This window comes from Mixophyes fleayi, chromosome 1, assembly GCF_038048845.1.
Source record: "Mixophyes fleayi isolate aMixFle1 chromosome 1, aMixFle1.hap1, whole genome shotgun sequence".
NCBI classification, from domain to species: domain Eukaryota; kingdom Metazoa; phylum Chordata; class Amphibia; order Anura; family Limnodynastidae; genus Mixophyes; species Mixophyes fleayi.
The window spans coordinates 375,335,459-375,349,576 of record NC_134402.1 but is presented as its reverse complement, the minus strand read 5'-3'; the positions used below and the strand labels follow the sequence as shown (position 1 = coordinate 375,349,576).

The 14,118-nt window shown below is 38.0% G+C and overlaps 1 protein-coding gene across 2 annotated transcripts in view; it reads left to right on the top strand.

Moving 5' to 3' along the window:
- The window catches only part of PRR16 (proline rich 16), a 302,615-nt gene extending 288,762 nt beyond the window's left edge, over nucleotides 1-13,853 (top strand). For both annotated transcript variants that reach the window (XM_075179277.1, XM_075179269.1), the window contains one exon: nucleotides 12,528-13,853. The gene's annotated coding sequence lies outside the window, so the exon portion shown is untranslated. The remainder of the gene's footprint in view (nucleotides 1-12,527) is intronic.
- Nucleotides 13,854-14,118: the final 265 nt, after the last annotated feature.

Genomic DNA, 14,118 nt, shown 5'->3' with positions numbered 1-14,118 from the left:
ACAGTGCCCTAAGGATAACACTAATTCTGCCATAATTATTGTTGGCGTTTTGTCAGTAATAAGCATGTATATTGCAAAATGGCAGATATTCAGAAGTGGGTCAGTAACAGTATTTGGGAGATTAAGAGTTGGGAGTAAATGCTGCAACTGGGTTTATTGTTTCCACATGGACAAATCTTTCTATGCATCTGGTAGAGAAAATTTACAATGCCACTTTCTTCTCCTTTGTGTTGCTGTGTTGCTATATTTCCTTTGAATTTCTCTGTTTCCTCCTTCCATTGCATGCCCACTTCTAGCATACAGGGGAGGGTTGGCACATTTTAGCCTAGGGCAAGATCCGACTCAGCAGCCTGTTTAAAAGGAAAAAATGCAGGTGACCCAGCCCATAGTAGCCTACTATGAGACTGGCCTGGGGAGCAAATGCCACCCTGCCTCCCAGCCCAACCTGTCTCTCTTCCCTGTTATATTCCCATTTTCCTTTAAATATGTGCTCCTCTCATCAATAATAAAGAAAAAAATATCACAACCCTCCTGTCCATTTTCAATTTCTATCCTATTTCTCTCCATCCCTTTGGCTCCAAACTACTCGAGCAGATGTGTTCAACTGCCTAAAACACTGTCCATCCTCCTACTCTCTTTTCAGTTCTCTGCAAGTAGACTTCTGGCACCAACATTCAGGGGCGGGCTGGGCCGGGGGGCAGGGGGGCATCGCCCCCCCCGGGCCGCTCAGAATCACGGCTGTTAGGGCCGCCCGCTCCCCGGAAGTAATATCAATGTGATGCGGCCCCCGTCAGCCCGCGCCTGCCAACATTCTACTGGGACTAAGGTCATAAAAGTAATTAATCATCTACTTACAACAAAGTATAAGAGGAAAATGTATCAAACTGCGATTTGCCTTTTTCAGAAATCTTCTGGGGCGAGTTTGAACCCGCTGTTGTATGAAATTGCGAGTTGATAGTAAATCACCTGGAAAGTGGTGTAAACAAAATCGACACACTACAATTCGCCGTCCCTTATTTTGCATATTCTAAGAATACAAGTCGCCATATGTATGAAGCTGCAATTTTGCCAAGATCGCTGTGAAAATTGCCAGAATCAACACACTGCTTTAATTATACAAGTTTTAATTATGAGTGTATACATGATTTCTTGTTTAGAGGGGCAAAAATTATTATTAATTATCTTACGGGGTCCAAATTATTTTATAAATTAATTAAAGGGTCAAATTTCGTTAGTGATTACTCTGGCCAACACTCATTTTATTGCTAATCATAATAGAGTGATTTTGGGGTAACTTTGTTGTGCCGATTCTGAATATGTCATCGATTTTGCTAGATTGTCTCTAATTTGTGAGATAATTGGTGTCCCATTAAAAAACATAAAACTGCAAAACATGTAATGGTCAGGCAGAGCCTATTTACAAATCGCATTGAAATTGTCTCAAATCATACAAACGTAAACATATAAAATACATAATGGCATTTTATTCGGTATAATAACAGATAGACATAGTAAGCTGATTCAGATAATTATAATTAATGCATAGTAAAATTCTGTTTTTTATGATTTTCTTTTATGTGGGTTATCAGGACAATCACATTACAGACTCCAGCAATAGTCAGCATTTATGTGTCAGTCCCATATGCTTTGATACCTGTCCTCTATCACCTTTGTATCTTGATTAAGCTTCTCCCCTTCTTCCTCACTAAAATCACCAAGATTATCTGGAAATATGCGTAGGTGGCTATGGAGAAAATGTACTTTTATGCTCATATTAGTACCCATATTTTTAAACTTTGTGAGCATGTTTTCAACCAGTTATTCCTAATTGGATGCTTTGTGGTTACCCAAGAAGTTATTGACAACTGAGACGTAACTGCACCAGGCAGAAGCTTCATAAATTTTGTGAAATTAGAATCCTTGATAAGTTTATGAATTTGAGGGCCATCAAAGAATCTAGCTTTTAGTTTGTCCATACTTGCTCCAGGGAACGATATACAAATGTATTTGAAGCAACCACCATCTTTGTCCAAGGCTTTACCAAATTGTTTAATTAGTTCCAGCTTGATATGGAAAGGTGGGAGAATGATTGATTTTTTTTTTCCCTGTCAACAAATGGCTCATTAATGATGTTTGCTGCACCTACAGTCATGTTTTTTTCAATGATCTTGCTTCGCCCTACTATTCCACAAGCAGATGCAACAAGGATACATCATATATCTGTTGCATAACTCAACTAACTGCTGGTTGGATGACAGATCACTTATAAACGAAGGTGGAATAATCGCGGAGTGAACAACTAGAATATTTGCATGTCTGACCTTCTAGAACTCCCATATGTACGCATTATGTCTAATTTGCCTATTAATTGAGGGTATCCATTATCTCAAGAACTAGAGCCAATTTGAAAAAAATGCTTTCATTTTGAATTCAGCAGCCACAAATATCCTTAGCAACTAAAAAAATATGTATTTTTCTTGAGCTTTGTTATATTTAAGGTAAATTTTTATTAAAATTTTATTATATTATTGTGGCATACTATTTCATTAATAATGGGGCAATAATATTTATTTCTGATGTGGCAACACTTAATATTTCCAGATGGGGACACCATTTAAAGTGCATACTTGTGGCGCTACAAGTGGCAGCATGCACATTTGTATGTTTGTATGTTTTATGTATGCTATATGTATTATGTATATTTTTTTGCATGTTTTATGTATGCTATGTTTTTCCCCCAGAGCACTGCTTGTCCTTACAAATCAATGACAATAATTATTACTATGCTACTAGACACCAGCTTGCTCTATATGCACCCTGACCATTGCCAGTCTCATGCTGTGTCCTTTACTCCCTCCTGGTAAGACCCACTACCTTCTCTGACCATTCAGCTTACCTAAGACCCCTTTTACAACTGTGGTATCCACAGTAGGTTCCTTGCTCTGGTCATGACCTGACCAGGGGCTGGACCGGGGGGCAAGGGGGCAGCGGGCCCCCGGGCCACTCAGTCTAACGCCTGTTCGGGCCGGCCGCTCCCCCCCCATCGATGCAATAATAGCTTAATATTACCGGTGGCCGCATCACATGACACGCGATGCGGCCACCTGTGCGCCCCCCGGGCTGAAACCTGCCAGCCCGCGCCTGGACCTGACGGTTGATTCCTTGAATGTTGTTTCCTTCTGTGACTATTTTCAGCAAAACTGTGAGCTAACGTATGGTGCAGCATGTATATACTTGCACACTAGCACTTTGGAGAAAAATTTTCTATTCATGCTAACATACATATTTCAATTTATTATGATAAATTTGACCAATTTTATAAACAATAGAAAAAGTAAGTAGAAAAAAAATGTATTGCACAAAGCAAATTCTGCAATATGGGAGTATTATGTAGCATAATAGGGGTGAATATTATAACATAAACAGTTGAAACAAGGACAATTTAAACAGCTAGGGCTAGCCAAGTGTATTTGGGAAGACTGTGCATTATAATTATTCTGTCATGTGTTTTTTGTTTGTGAAATTATCGCAAAGCATTCACCACCTCATGTGCTGTTTGGGGTATTATCTATTCCATTGGCCTTGGACTGTCCTGGTCTAAAATAAATCAATTTAACAATTTGCAGAAATTAAGAGCACAAACATACTTGCTTATTATCCAGAAATGTCCAGGAGTCTCCCAAATTTCAGGGAATTTTCCCGGATTCCACCTCTACTCTTGTAAAGAAGGTAACGGGGGAGTCACGATGATGATGATAGTGTTGCACAATTTACTTACTGGGCAGGTCATGTGGATTTCACCGGTCGACCTCTGCAGAATTAAATTAGCATCATCGCGGGCATCAGGACTCTGCGTCATGAGGGCACAGGTTTCGTGTCAACATGGCTCTGCCCACAGCTGTGTGATAGCATCATTGCAGGGGACTTGCTTTTTGGACCCCAGAGGGAAGGTCCAGGTGGTAGGCCAGTATGGGCATACATCTAAAACTTAAAATTTACAAAATACAACTGGACCAGTGTGTGTGCATTATCATGTACATGTTTACCCATAACATATGTATGTAGCCAATTTGTGCAATATTTTGTTGCAACTTAATTCATTGCCAGTTAACAAAATGATTAAAATCTAGGTGATATGTCCATATTTCCTTGTTAATTGATTGAAAACAATATTGGGGTAAATGTGCTTCTAATTATTCTGAACTATATTTGAATTGTATACAGCTGTATACAACATAAAGTGCAAACCCCTTCTTATAGATCAGACCAGTATTTGTGCTCTGTGGCCTTGTGCAAAGCCAAGCGATGCCTTGATAATATTTATACCTTTATGTGATGTTTCTGAGTAAGAACTTAAATTGTGTCACGCTTCTTTTATATATATATATATATATATATATATATATATATATATACACACATTTGACGCTATGCTTTATGCAAAATACTGCATTTGGCACATTAAAGAAGCACTAAGGGGTATATTTACTAGACTGTGGGTTTGAAAAGTGGAGGTGTTGCCTATAGCAACCAATCAGATTCTAGCGTTCATTTATTTTGTGCATTCTACAAAATGACAGCTAGAATCTGATTGGTTGCTATAGACAACATCTCCACTTTTTCAAACCTGCAGTTTAGTGAATTGTACACAAAAAGTGCACTAATAACATTCACATTAAATCAAAAGACCCAATAAATTCACCCAATGCAGTTGCTCATTGAGATGCTGTAACAGAAGACTGCACTGAATTCGTCACACATCTGTCTGTGCGCTGATCCGCAATAATAGAAATGAGGGAGAAATAGAGCACAATGTTGGACTTTAAACAAGAGAATAAGCTTAATGTCTAAGAACAGGCAACTTTTGAAAAATGCAAAATCTTTAATTTAGTACTTTCATTACTGTTTAACAATTGCATTTTGAGTGAGTTTCATAAGAAATACAGATGTTTCAAATATATGTGAGATAAATACATGAAATGTGTTTTAAAGTGGAATAAAAAGGTAGCACAAGAGGTGTGTAAAGGTTCCACCACAACCACATGAGTTTGGAATCAGTAGTGATCACCGTATTGTACTTACAACACTTCTGTCTTATTGATTAATCTTTATTCTGTCAGTATAGTATATGTTTAGTACACATTTGGGGAATTATTTAATAACTTTTTGACTGGATATGCCTTTCTCATAAGGAATAACATAAGGATTAACATTTTCATTTCTTAACATTGACAAGTGAGTTTTATATTGCTTTTTTCAAGGGTTAGATCTTCCATTTGTTAGAATAGTGCAATAAATGTATTTATATGGTATGAGGGAAAAATGGCAAATATAGGGATAAACATTCTTTTCTCCATGATTCTTCTCTTTGTTACTTTTATGCAATCAGTGGTCTCCTAAAATATAATCAACTAGTTCCCCGAGTGCAGTATATCAAGGATCTTATACCGTATGTGGAATATTGGGGTGACCTTCATTCTGTGTATTCCTACTGGGTATTCATGCAAAATGGGTGAATGTCTTAGACAGTAATTGAAGTTGTTTTATAAAGTAGGCGATGGTGATGGGGAAGAAAATTGCTTGTTTCATTTATATTTAAAAACTTAATTTTCATTTTCACTTCATCATATTCATCGTCATTTTCACTCCATTCCTTATTTGATTAATTTGTCGCAACCTTTATTTTATTATTTTGGAGACCACGTAGAGTGAAGGGAGGGACTAATGGATCTCCCTACACGAGGTGCAATATATTCTTCAATATAAAATATTAGGGTTGCTTCACCCAGCAATACTTTATTATTATAAATGATAAATCTTGAATACCTAAAATAAGTAAAGCAACAAAAAACAAACATATATATATATATATATATATATATATATATATATATATATATATATATATTGTGGCAAGAGCCCGCTACTGGTGAAGCACACGTGTACAACTTCTTCCTTTTTATGGTTCTTTATTGTCAGGATGGTTCTTTATTGTCAGGATGGTAATAATTGTTTGACACCGTATACTTGCACAGCAATTATGGAGACCCTAAACGCTTACTATACATAGTCCAGCTCTCTGTTAAGATCAGCCAGCTATCCCAGCGTTGATCTCCCTGAACAATAAAACAAGCAGGGTTTTATACCTGACACTCCTCCCACAGGCCTAGCTTGATGGACAGGTGACACACCCACCTTCTCTTTAAAAAGGACACGCCCCCCATCCCTAGCTCTGTTTAGACTTTCAGATACACCCTGTCTGTTTGCTGAGAGGAAGCAGCTTTTGAAATCTTGTAAGTAAACCACCTTTTACTACACATATGTTTTTACCTGGTTTAATCTCCACCTAGGTACATAACTGTGCCAATGTTTTACTCTACTTCCCTGCTTTCTCTGCATATTGCCAGCTAAATGCCTCCTTTTGTTACTATATATATTTATATATATATATATATATATATATATATATATATATAATATATATAGTATATATATATATATATATATACACACACACACACACACACATCAATACATAGCTAGAAAATCACAACAATAAGAGCAACAAATAAGTGATATGTCTGTCCCATCATCACACTGCTGCCCCATTCATCACACCGCTTTCCCCTCCATCACACTGTGCCCTTCATCACATTGCTGCCCCCTTCATCACACTGTGCCCCTGATCGCACTGTGACCACTCATCACACTGTCCCAGACTGCTCACGTGCTTTACTACACATGCCTCCTCTACCCATATGCTTTACTTACACATACCCCCTCTACCCACATGCTTTACACACACATGCCTACTCTGCCAAATAGCTTCGCACACACATGCCCATCTCTGCCCAGAAGCTTGACTCACACATGCCCCCTCTGCCCATATGCTTTCCTGACACATGCTCCTCTCTGCCCAGCATCTTAACTCACACATGCCCCCTCTGCCCAGCAGCTTAACTAAAACATACCCCTTTCTGCCCAGCAGCTTGACTCACACATATCCCCCAGCTTTAAATTAAACATGCCCTTCTCTGCCCAGAAGCTTGACTCACACATATCCCCCAGCTTTAATCAAACATGCCCTTCTCTGCCCAGAAGCTTGACTCACACATATCCCCCAGCTTTAATCACACATGCCACTCTCTGCCCAGCAGCTTCTCACACATGCCCCTCTCTGACCACATGCATTACTCACACATGCCCCTCTCTGTCCAGCAGCCCCCCAGCTTTAAACACACGTGACCTCTTCTGCCAAGCAGCTTTAATCACACATGCCCCCCCAGTTTTAATCAAACATTCCCCCCTCTGCCCAGCAGTTTTAATCACACATGCCCCCTCCCCATCACATTACCGCTTCTTCTTACCTTTTTCTCCACCAGTAAGTTCCAGCTACACAGGAACATGAAGATTTCCAGCAGCTCCAGCACTGTGTACCATGTGATTGCTGCAGCCATATGACCTAGTGATGACACACTGTGACGGGATCTAGTCACTGCCTTACAAGAGATGCGATGCAGACCGCCTGTGCGGTCCCTTCATAGGCTGTCACATCGGTCATAGGATGCCCCCCGGCCTAGCCCGACCCTGTCTTCTACAACCAATCAAATTTTCTTCTATTGCATTAGATAAATGACAGATAAAACTTGAATAGTTGCTTTGCGTTACGCTTGAATGTTTGAAGACTAGAGGAAAGTCTTGTGGTGGTGGGGAGTGAATTCCATAAAGTGGGTGCAGCCTGAAAAAAGTCCTGTAACCTACAATGGAAGGAAGTGATGAGAGTGGAAGAGAGACGCAGATCTTGTGCAGAACGGAGGTGTTGAGTTGGGAGATATTTTGAGACAAATGAGGAGATGTATGTCGGTGCAATTTTGTTGATGGCCTTATATGTTAGAAGAAGAATTTCATATTGGATTCTTTGAAAAACAGGCAAGCAATGTAGAGACTGACAGAGTGACTCAGCAGACGAAAAACGATTTGCAAAGAAAATCAATCTAGCAGCTGTGTACAAAATAGATTGTGGGAGCTCGAGTCTGATTCTGGGAAGACCAGTAAGGTGGGAATTACAATAGTTGATGCGGGAGATGATTAGTGCATGAGTTAAAGTTTTTACAGTGTCTTGTGTGAGATATATACGTATTCTGGAAATGTTTTTTAGATGTATACAGCATGATGTAAATATAGAATTGATGTAAGGAAAAAGGATAGTTGGGAATCAAGGATTACACCTAGGCAGTGAGCTTGCAGAGTGGGATTTATAGTCATGTTGTCAATAGAAATAGAAATGTCAGGCAGGAAGCTTCTATTGTTGGGTGGGAATATTATTAATTCTGTTTTTGAAAGATTGAATTTGAGTTGGCAAGAGTGGTCAACAGTGTTGAATGCAGCAGAGAGATCCAGGAGAATTAGAAGAGAGTAATCACTTTTCATTTTAGCTGTGATCAGATCATTGACAACCTTAGTCAGTGCAGTCTCTGTGGAGTGTTGAGGGCAAAAGCTTGATTGAAGTGGATCCAATAGGTTGTTTGCAGAAAGGAAACGTGTGAGGCGAGTGTAGGCAATTCTCTCAAAAAGTTTGGAGGAGCATGGGAGCTGAGAGATGCAGTGGTAATTTGAGAGAGAGTTTTGGGTCAGAATTTAGTTTTTTTAGAATAGGAGTAATCACTGCGTGGTTGAATAGTAATGGAAAGATACCAGTAGAGAGAGATGGATTACAGATTTTAGTTAGAGTTGGAATGAGCACACGAGACAAGGACCTACCAATTTGTTAGGGTATGGGATCAAGAGGACAGGAGGTAGAGTAGAAAGATAAGAAGAGAGTAATAACTTCTCCTTCATTTGTGGGATCAAATGTAGAGAGGGTGTCAGAGGATGCTGGGAAGGAATTGAGATAATTGCTAGTCGAGGGAGATGATACTATTTCAAGTCTGATCTTATCAATCTTGTCCTTGAAATAGGAAGCAAGGTCCTGGGCACTGATGGTAGTCAGAGGGTTTGGGGTGGGAGGATTGAGAAGAGATTTAAATATGTTAAAAAGGAATTTGGGGTTAGAAGCCTGAGCATAGATGGGAGATTGGAAGTATCATTGTTTTGCAGTGTCCAGAGCATTTCAATAGGAGTGGTACTTAGCAGTATACACACTGAAATCATTAGTAGTACAAGATTTACGCCAGTGACTTTCAGATTTACAAGAAAGCTTTTGTAGATTTCATGTTACTTTAGTGTGCCATGGTTGATAACAAGCCACTTTATCAAGAGCAGTTGCTAGGATATGGTTAAAATGAGGAACTGCCATATCAGGGGAGGAAAATGTAGAAATTGGTGAGAGAATGTGTTAGAGAGAGGTGAAAAACTGTTGAAAATTAATAGAGTCAATATTCCTGTGGATATGAGGAGGCTTGGAAGAGTTTGATAGCAGGAAGGTTAAAGAACTGTGAGTGAGCGAGTAACTAATAAGATGATGATCCAAGAGGGGGAAAGGAGTGTTAAGGAAAATAAAAACTGAGCATAGTATAAAGAAAACAAGATCAAGGCAGTGGCCAACCTGGTGAGTAGCGGATTCAATCCACTGTGAGAGGTCAGGTGAGGATGTTAGAGAGAGCAGTTTTGAAGCAGCATTAGAGCGTGGATTAGCAATAGGGATGTTAAAATCACCCAAGATGATGGTGGGGATATCAAAAGATAAGAAGTGAGGGAGCCATGCAAAGAAATGTTTAAGAAATTGTTAGTGGAGTCCAGGGGGGTGATAGATCACAACGATGCACATAGAGAATGGGTAAAAATCTTAACAGAATGTACTTCAAAAGATTTGAACGTGAGTGATGGGACTTTGGTAGAACTGTGAATGTGCACTGTAGGGAGAGAAGTAGTCCAACCCCACCTCCTTGTCTGCCTCCAGGTCTGGGGTGTGGGTGAAATGGAGGCCACATGGTGAAAGGGCTGCAGGTGAGGAAGTGTCTGATTGCGTGAGCCATGTTTCTGTTATTGCCATAAGGTTGAGGTTGTTTGAGAGGAAGAGATCATGAATGGAGGTAAGTTTGTTACAAACAGAGCGTGCATTCCATAGAGCACATTTAAAGGACTTTGTAATAGAGGGGAGACAGGTGATACATTTGAGGTTTGCTGCATTTTGGTAGCGTTCAGATATATGTGGGTGGGAGGAGTGTGGGGGACCTGGATTAGATGATATATCACCAGCTAATAGAAGCAGGGTGTAAGAAAGGTAGGAAAGATTATTGTAAGAGGCGAGTCCTTTTAGTTTCTGGTGACAAGGTGAGGTTTTTAAAGTTATTGAATTTAAATAGGAAAAAAGTTCTTAAGCAGAGGTGAATTAAGTAACGAAGGGACAATGTGGACAGAAGTGGGTGTTGCAGGATGGGTGAGAGATGATATAGTCCTAAAGATCCATATAGCACCCATAACAAAACGATAATAAAAGCTATTAGAAGCAGGGAGGAAGAAAGATAGGAAAGAGGATTGTAAGAAATGGATCCTTTTAGTTTCTGGCAACAGGGTGAGGCTGTTATAACTATTGAATTTAAATAGGACAACTATGAGGGTTAACTAGAGGTGAATGACATAATGAAGAAGCAATGTGGACAGAGGTGTGTGCTGCAGTAGAGATGAAGGAAGATATAGTTCTAAAAATAATGCCATGAAAGAAAAGCAAGAAAAATTATTTGGCAAACATTGGGATTTAGAAGGAAAATATCAACAAATTGTTATGATTCCTAGTAAACTCAGCAAGCAGCCACAGAAGTATAATACAAATGTCTTTATTCCAGCAAAATATATAAGCAAGGATTCAGTTCCAGGAACATGCAGGTTTTTATAAACAGGTATATTGAACAGGTATGGCAGGAAGGTACACAGAAATAACTGGTTCCACAGAATACTAATATAGTTTGAATGCAGGGATAATAAGGGTGAGTTACCCAATTCCAGGATGCAAAAGTTTAGTCCAGGAACCAAACAGAGTCCAGGCAAAGGAAATGTCACAAACAAACTTGCATAGTCCGGTAATCAGGCCAAGGTCTAAGGTAACGAGAGGTCCAGCAGTATCCAGTATCCAGGCAAGGTTGGGGGTCACGAGCAGACAAGCATAAACGGTAAACAGGCCAAGGTCACAATGGGAGATCAAATATCAGCAGAAGCAGCAGCCAGGTATACAAGGATGAACTGCACAGAGCACAGCTTGAGGCAGGTATTTAAAGCAGTGTGACAGGTGCAGTTCCAATTAGGCCTCAGGCAAGAAGATTAACTCCTTCAGTCATGCTGAAGAGTTAGGAACAGAACAGCAGCACCTCTGGTGGTATAAGGTACTGCTGCTAGACACAAAACACAGGAAGAGTTGTAACACAAATAGGGGAAATTTAAAGAATTACCTAGGTGTAATGTTCTGTGTAATCAGAAGTAGCAGAGTAAAGCTACAGCATATGTAGATTATTTTTAGAGGTCTTCCATTGTTAATCAGTGTTTGTTCAATTGTCTTGTTTAACTGTATTTTCTAAACACTTTGGGAGAAAAACACTTGTAGAAAACACACTTCTGACACCACATTTGTCTGCCCCAGACTATATGAAAGTTATAGTGAGGCTGATTTCAAAATAAGTTACATCTGTGCTAATTGGACAGCTGATCAGAAGCGGGAGGGTGGGGGGACTATTGGACTTACTCAGGCTATATGAGAGCCAGACAGAGTCATAAAATTGATTCAATGAGCAGCATCTAAACACAGGTGAAGCAAGTAACAAAGTCCTATTACATACTTTTTTTACAAAAACAATACAGGCACAGTTGCAAAGATTAGAATAAGAGATGATGAGATTAGATGTTCAGTTCTTGTACATACTTTTTGTTTTACAAAGAAAATACAGGCAGAGTTGCAGACATTTGTAAACATATAATTATTTCATGACTAAAAAACAGCTATGCTAAAGTTTTGGCAAATTAGGGCAAATGCTTTTACGTATTGGATGTAAATTTCTTAAAAAATGGACAAATGTTCTCCAGTGTGACTCTTTCAATGGAGATTCTGAATTCTCTGTTAAGAAATGTTTTTTTTTTGTATTATGTCCACCAGGACATTTATTTAATATACATCTGAATACATTTAAACAACTGAAACCTGATATACAATGTATAAGCAACTAATATTGACAGGGATGCAATGTATCTGTTTAATTGCACTGATCCAGAACAAAGTGAAGACACTTTAAAGCAACTGGCTTCCATTGTGCATATTTACATGTACTATTTAGTACCATTAAAAAGAAAATGTTAATTCAAGGCGATAAACACTTAAACATATCTCATGATACCCAGTACACAGATATCATTGAAAGGATGTGTCCATGAAAATTTGTATAATAGGTTTAAAGAAGATAAGGAAAGCTAACATTGAGGATTGCACATTCAAACTGTGGATAGCTGGAAGGCATAAATATATACAATCAGAAGCATTTCTATGTGTTGTGATAATGTAACATTACAATGTTTTTATGCATATCTATTTTTTATAATTACAGATCACAGAGGCGGAAAAGATTGCTTACAATCAGCAGCTCCTCCATAGGTTTCTCAGATTTATGTTCTTCAATGTGACTTCTACATGGTGAAGCAATGGATATACCCAACTAGAGACTCTTCATTAACTACTGGAGTCACAGCACAATGAATGGATATTTCCTCAAAAATATGTCTGTTTTTAACACCATAGACCTAAATAATTCACAGCATTCAGTGTTGTCCACCAAGGTTTCCCATGGAAAGAAATGTAAAACAAATAAACTGAGCAACAGTTGCACCTTTTCCTGAGCATATTATGAAGCTGAAGAACTGAAGATCCTGACTTTATCTGGCAATATTGAGCCCCATTATTTTCAGAAAACCACAAACAGTATTATTGATTTGTTTTATTAAGGTCTGGATGCTTTTAATTACAGTTGAGGGGAAAATCTCGTCTGTACTATTTAAAGCCATAGAGGAAGATAAAGCTGACATTTGGGAAGTGCTGTATCCCTGATTCTGAATAAATTAACAGCTGTACTTCAACAGTTGTGGATTGAATTCAATGCATGTCATATATCTGCACTGTCCGTTGCATTCAGGGTAATGATATGTGCCATCATTTGCACAGATGGACAGAAGATTTTATAGTTCATATTTCAGGGGCTGATAAGACAAATGGGAATGTTTTCTTTACATGGACACCTCATCTTCCCAACCCCAAAGAAAATCATTTTTAAATGTGTATTGAAACCACAAATACGCCACCAGGATAAGTATAAACAGGTTTATTCAACAAAGTGAGATACTGCTGGATCAGCCTTTGATCCACTGTAATGCTTATGTAGTGAGTGTTTTAGGCTTTATCTCACTTATTTTTAATAAGCTTGCATTTATGTGCTCAAAAATATTATTTTTATAAAATAATAAATCTGCCAAGGATTTTAAAAAAAACTATTTGTTTACAGAAATACCAGCTAAATTTATGTTAGTCTTGAATTGAAAACAAAAGAGCATTTACAAATTTTGTTTTTAAATTAATTTTATTTCATTGAACTATTCATTGAACTACATAATGGACAACACGCCTTTATAACCTTTTATTTATTTTTATTAATTTTATTTTAGAAATGTATTTGTGTAACCTACTGCCATCCTGTTCTCTTATGTTATAAAGTATAGGAACTAAAATATTTATTTTTTTAAGAGCGAATAAACTTGCCATGTCAGGTCATTACAATTTTCAGGCTAAAAGCTTTAATTTATACTCTGTACCATACTGTCAAATTATACTGTAAAATTATATCATATATTTCTACATGCTTACCTGTAAAAATTAAAAAAAAATATTTTCACTATACAGATTCAGTAAAAATTATTTTGATAATAAGAATATGATGGGTTTAAGGTTGTAAACATAAAGAATAAATACAGGAAATTTTTTATGTTTTTGTAAAATCCAAGTGTATTTAGCAAAAATATGAGTGAAAGCTTGCAAATTACCTTTTCAGTGGAATGCATGTGTTAAAAATGTTAAGGTCCTGTTTTTCACATCTAGATTTTATAGATTTAATTATTTAGAAAAAAATAAATTAAATTAAACCACTTTTC